The sequence below is a fragment of the Phyllostomus hastatus genome, unplaced genomic scaffold, assembly GCF_019186645.2.
Source record: "Phyllostomus hastatus isolate PE091 unplaced genomic scaffold, TTU_PhHast_1.1 phas_scaffold_585, whole genome shotgun sequence".
Taxonomy (NCBI): domain Eukaryota; kingdom Metazoa; phylum Chordata; class Mammalia; order Chiroptera; family Phyllostomidae; genus Phyllostomus; species Phyllostomus hastatus.
In genome coordinates this window covers 7821538-7827635 of record NW_025334037.1, presented here as the reverse complement: position 1 = coordinate 7827635, position 6098 = coordinate 7821538, and the positions used below count along the sequence as shown (strand labels likewise).

The 6098-nt window shown below is 41.4% G+C and overlaps 1 protein-coding gene across 1 annotated transcript in view; it reads left to right on the top strand.

Moving 5' to 3' along the window:
• Positions 1 to 992: 992 nt before the first annotated feature.
• PIK3C2A (phosphatidylinositol-4-phosphate 3-kinase catalytic subunit type 2 alpha) overlaps positions 993 to 6098 on the top strand; it is an 83450-nt gene continuing 78344 nt past the window's right edge. The window contains exon 1 of the mRNA XM_045825234.1: positions 993 to 1121. The gene's annotated coding sequence lies outside the window, so the exon portion shown is untranslated. The remainder of the gene's footprint in view (positions 1122 to 6098) is intronic.

Genomic DNA, 6098 nt, shown 5'->3' with positions numbered 1-6098 from the left:
TGCTCTGCTGCTGGAACCCAGGGAAAATATTTCTCATAAGAAAAGTAGAAAAAAATACAAGTAGGTCAAAGTTAATCTTCCCCCAAGACACAGTGTCCTCTCGAGGCCCCTTCCTTCTTTTCTGAAGGCACACTCAGTTCAAGAGCAGAAGCTAGGAAACCAGCCTCAAGTGAATCTGGTTTCCTCTCTCCTTTTAATCTTATGAAGGGGCTGCCAATTCTAGAAATTCCTCCTTTGATGAGAAGATAAAGTAGAACAATGGTGTGAAACTAAGGGAATTCTTAAGGGACATTCTTCTAGGGTGTGTAAAGCCTGCCTGGAAGGGTGTGTGCCTGGATGGGGCTGGGAAGTTAGGAGTAGGAAGGGCGAGTGGACAAGAGTTGGTAGCCACAGCTACAAGGGATAATACAGTTGCTTCTGAGCCACTCATAGACGAGCCACTTCATCCAGTCTCTTCTCCTGGAGATTAAGTGAGCGCTTCGGAAAGCGCTTTATCCAGTCCACATTATGGGTCACTAACCACACATCCCACAGCACCCGATGCGCGTTGAAGAATCGGTAAATGATGGTTGGAGTGAAAGATTTTTGTTAACTCTCGTGTTCTTTCAGTCTTCCAATCACAAACTATTGTCGGCGCGGCCTGAGGCGGAGACCACGAATCTGGGAGCCAAAGCTGGGATGGAGGCGCGAGCGCGGAGTTCCCGGAGAGGGTACGAAAACAATAGAGCGCTTCAGTGGTTGGCGGCGCTTCGGAGGCCCAGCCAGAGTCCAGGGAGGCCCCACTCGCCAGCCAGAGCCTGCAGTGAGAGACGTCCAGCGCTCTTTCGACACTCCCCAAGTGAGAGCCTGACCCTAGCACCCACCATCCCAGCTGGCGCCTCACTGGACGCGCCCAAGCCCCGCCCACTACTTCAGGTAGGCCATCTGAGTCAGCCTATCCGCAAGAAGCCTGGGCGCGGAAGGCGGAGCTCCCAGACCGGAAGTGACGTATATGCTTGGCCAGCTGCAGAGTCCGCCGAAGCTCCCCGCGATCGCGGAGACTGCTGAGAGGAAAATGGCTCAGACAGGGGTAGCTTTTGCGGCTCGGGTTGTGACAGACACGGAAGCTCAGGCAGCGTGAGGTAAGGAGTGGTGGATGCGGCCGGGGCCGGTACCTGGAACCTAGCTCTGTAAGGCCAGAGAGGGGCCTCAGGGGTTCAAGGATGTAAGGGTCTCTGGTCCGGGCCCCCGGTCCCGCGGGTGCCAGTCTCTGACCCTCCATCCCGTACGTACTCTTGGCGCTGCCCCATCCCGACTCACCTCCTTCCGGGCCTTACTTCCACCCAGGCAGTTGCTGACTGCCCCGCCGAAGGTGCAGGGGCCTGCGCCTCAACCAGGCCCTCTTGTCGGGGACTGGGCGGAGGGTGCTGGGCGATAGTTTTGTCCCCAAGGGGGAGGAGAGGCCACCCCCTTGTCCCGCGGGACCGGACTGGAACTGCATTGCCTGGTCCTATTTTCTTGACGAAATGTTACGTTATTAAGTCCATCGAGTGTGTGTTGCACTTCTCACTTATTTTTTTCCTCCCCATTCTCTTTTCACTTCCTCGTCCCTCCCATCTCAAGCTTTGGGGCTAGTGGTCCTTTTTTCATCCCACTTCCCCGCGGTTTCCTTTTTGTCGCGAATCCACTTGCTTGGGGAAGACTTATTACAGTGTGTATTTAGCTCATCATCTTCCTGGGAGGGCGGTCATATTAACTTCCTGAGTGACCGAGGAACAATAAATAATTGAAGATAAAAGCAGTACATACTTATTTTCCTCACTAAATGGTTTGGCTTTAAAAAGGGCATTCTCTAGCTGTGGAATTTTTTTTTCGAGAGTGGGGAGCAGGGATTGAGAAGGGAAGTGAGGACGAAGAAAACTAAGTGAAGAGGAAAGTCTAGAGATAAAGAACGTGGAAGAACCTGTAGTAGTTCTTCCCCTGTATTCTCCTGATAGAAGTTGAGGTTGTAATTATATTTTTAAAAGTGGGTGTTGAATTGAGTGTAAGGAAGGAGGCCTTCCTCTTTGAACAAGATTATCTGTTAAAGAGATACCCTAAAATCTTCCCGGGGGGGGGGTGTCAGGCAGAAAAGCTCTGTTGAGAAGATTGTTTAATAGATTGGAGTATCAAAGTCATGGATTAGAAGAGTTGCGGAAAAAAGAAAGCTATTATTAGAAGTGGTGAGGGCGTAATTTAAAGGGGAAAGACGGCAGGTTAGGAGGTCCAGGAACACTGATTTGATTCCGGGAGAGACTTTGTACCTTTGCCCCCTTGGCTTGTGGCGGTCTCACCAGGAGACTTCTGAGGTAGTTGGGGTTGGTGCTCTTATTCACGGTAGCAAATTAGAACACAGTGCCTTAGTTAAGGTCTATACAATTTAAGATAACGTCTTCTTTAACATTAAGACAGTCTTTGAGTACTGAAAAGCATTATGACTGAATGAGAACAGGGACATTTTATTGTTTAACTCAGTCTTAATTCAAAAGTGATTTTTATGTAGGTACAAAGTACTTTGAGAGCTTCCACAAGTTATTTTGCCTAAATTAACAAATTCCGGAGCAATTTTTTTCTGATGAAAATCTCTGCTGTTTTCTATGCATGTTGCTTGCAGTTTTTCTTGGAAGCAATATATTTTAATATTTTCATCTATAGGTTTCACACAGTTTTTTTGTGTTTTATAGAATATGGAAGTTGGCATGCTTGCATTTAGGAATTTTAGAAACTATAACTTTATGTAATTAGCTGTATGTTAACACGATTATTTCTCCCTTTAGCCATGAATGGTTTCAAAATTTTCAATTAGTTGAAGATGGCAGAATCAATTCTCATGTCCAGGAATCTTTCTTTCATCTTGCAGAAGGCTTTCTTACTTAGTAAGCACATTCTTCAGTAAGTGAACTTAATGAGAGTGTTGGATTTTTCAAGAGCTCAGAGTTCTTATTAGAGCATCAGAGCAAACTGCAGAGCAACAGTGCAAAAGCCCTTTGCTTTGTAACTTGTATTGCTTCGATAACATAAATTTACCATTTGATTATATATTTGCCATATTCAAAAAAGAATTTAAGGCAGGTAAATGATAAAGGTGAATGTTTCAGTGCCGTGCATTTACTTAGTACATGATTTAATTTATTAGTTGTACCTCAGTAGGGCAAAAACTTACCCTCTGAAAGATCTTTCTGTTTTCAGCATCCCTACAAGAATGCCTGGCATTACAGAGGTTCCAGGGATAGAAAAATGAATGAGACAGTGCTTGTCCTCAAGAAGTTCTCTAGTTTGTGTAGGGAGACAAATACACAAATTGGAACAATATGGTTATACGGGCAGAAGTGGATCCAAATAGTATTAAAAAGGATATGATCACTTGGGCTGGCAGATGGAGAAGGAATGAATACATCTGACAAGGAAGATGGTGCTCAAATTGAGCGTTTTCCCCCTGCACTGATCTTATTTTCTGTGGAGTAAACGGAAAAAATTTTTCTCATTTTCTTAAAGAGGAAAATGAGGCCCAGTGAGTTTGTGACTTGTTTAGCATAATACATTAGAGGCATTACTTGAACTTATAATGTCTTACAATGCTAAGCCTAGTATTTTTTTCATGCATCTCTTCGGATAGTACTTCAGTGTTTAGATACATAGCATTTGCCAGATTTTGGAGTGTTTATTAAAGAATGAGTACTTCCTGCCTTTAGGGTGTTTATATTCCACTTAGGAGAGACCAACTACAATACATATAGCAGAAAGTAATTATAAAAACTTGTTTATGGTAAAACTACCCCTTAAGGGATAGTATGGGTACTTTTTAAATAGATGAGAGTTAATGAGGCAAGTTTTCTGAATAACGTATTTAGATCATAAACTGTTGCTGTAGTAAAAAGTGATGAGGTGTCAGGGACATAGTTATTTCAATGCACAGAGAAGAACTTGGGGGAAAACTTAGATAAGAGAAAATAAAGTATAGGTTTAAGGAAGGATTTGCAAGGTTTGTTTGAAAAGATAAGGACAGGACATAGGTGAGATAAGAGATGAGAATAAATAGACATCTGCTATAAAGAATTTAGAGACCAATGGTCAAATTTTACATTATTTGGATGATTCAGGAAATCTTAGTACAGGCTGTGAACTGGTGGCTTAAATAGTATGGAAGTCAGAGTGAAGAGGACTGAAGGAGAGGGCCATGTCTATAAATGAGCAGCAGAGGAATGCTTGTTCCCCCTGTGAAACCGAGTATGGATTTGGTAAGAAATTTGACTACAAGGAGAGAAAGAGAAAGGAATGGGCAGTGTTAAGAGAATTGGTTAAAAGTTTTACAGTACTGAAGCAGCCTATTTTTTTAGAAAAGTATTTTCCTATAAAAACAGAAACTGGCAGTTTACCTTCAGGAAATAACAGAAGAAGCAGGAAGAGATTAAGTATTGTTGAAATTCTGCTGTGGAATGAGAGGAAAAAGCAGACAGAATTCTCTTTCAAGATAAAAGGGTGCAGAAAATGAGAGGAGACAATAGAGAGAAATCAGTCCTGGGGAGGTGGGGAAAAACATGGATGTCAATGGGAGAGATAGACGGACTTAGGAAAATACCTGTCTAATTAGGGAACAGGAAAATACTTTTTCAGATGTTCTGTTTGCAGTTTTGGGAATTATGTGAAGCATGAATTTTCCCTCCAAGATAAGATGAGACCTAATTATACTTATAAACAAAACCATAGTTCTATGAACAGCCATAACCAAACTGATTTATTAAGTCACTTTATATGTGTTCCTAATGTAATGTATAACTGTTCTGACTCCTCTTTTTGGTTTAGTGTGTGTTTTTTTAGATCACAGTGCTGAGCTGGGAAAGGTGCTCTTCGGCTCCAGGTTTCATAGCCTGGTTTTATCTGATTAAACCTCATAATGACACCAGATTGGAATTCTGCCTGTGTTGCAATGCATGCATGACATGATACTGTAACTGTTTAGGTTTTTTAAAAAATTAGATTTATTGAGATATAATTTACTTACAATAAAATTTATGTGCTTTAGGTATATTTCTTTATAAATTATAAGAAATAGCAACAGTGTTTAACTGCTACCACTACAATTAAGACACAGGATATTTCCATCACTCCAAAAAGTGTCATTATGACCCTTTGTAATCAGTCCCTTCCACTCACCCTTTTTCTAGTCTCTTGCAATAACTGGTATATTTGTTGTTGTTCCTGTAATTGTGGTTTTCCAGAATGTCAAGTAAAATGGCACCATACGGTATACCACAACCTTTTGAGTCTGGCTTCTTTCACTTAGCTTAATGATTTTGAGATTCATTAAGCTTCCTTAAAAAAATTAAACTAATTTTTAGAACAGTTTTAGATAATAGAAAAATTAAAATAATACAGAGAACTAGTTTCCCCTATTATTTTAATGTATGTGAACTATTGATATTTGCTACTTGTCAAAAACAAGATTCTAGAATTACGTTTTTGTAGGTGGAAAATTGTGTGGACGTTTCTGTCAAGATGACTTATTGTAAATTCTACATGAAATTTGTTATTTTAACCATTTTTAAGTGTACAACACAGTGACATTAATTATATTTACAAGCTGAGCAACCATCATCACTATTTCTAACATTTTTTTCTTTATCTTTTTTTTAGCATAAATTTTTCTTCTTTGTATTCTTTTTATTTTAAGTTTTCTTATTTTTATGGAGTGGGAAAGGGAGAAAGAGAGGGAGGGAGGGAGGGAGGGAAACATCGATTGGTTGCCCTTTGCATATCCCAAACTGGGCACCAGGCCCTCAACCCAGGCATGTGCCCTGACCAGGAATTAAACTCTCAACCCCTTCGTTCACAGGCCAACATTCGATCCACTGAGTCACATCAGCCAGGGCTATTTTCAAAATATTTCATCATCCCACACAGAAATTCTACCCACTTAGCTGTAATTACCTATTCCCCCTCTTTCCAGCTCCTGGTATCTGCCAATCTTCCTTCTGTCTGTATGAATTTACCCATTCTAGATATTTCATGTAGGTGGAATCATGCAACATTTGTCCTTTGGTGTCTGGCTTATTTAACCTTGTAGGATGTTTTCATACATG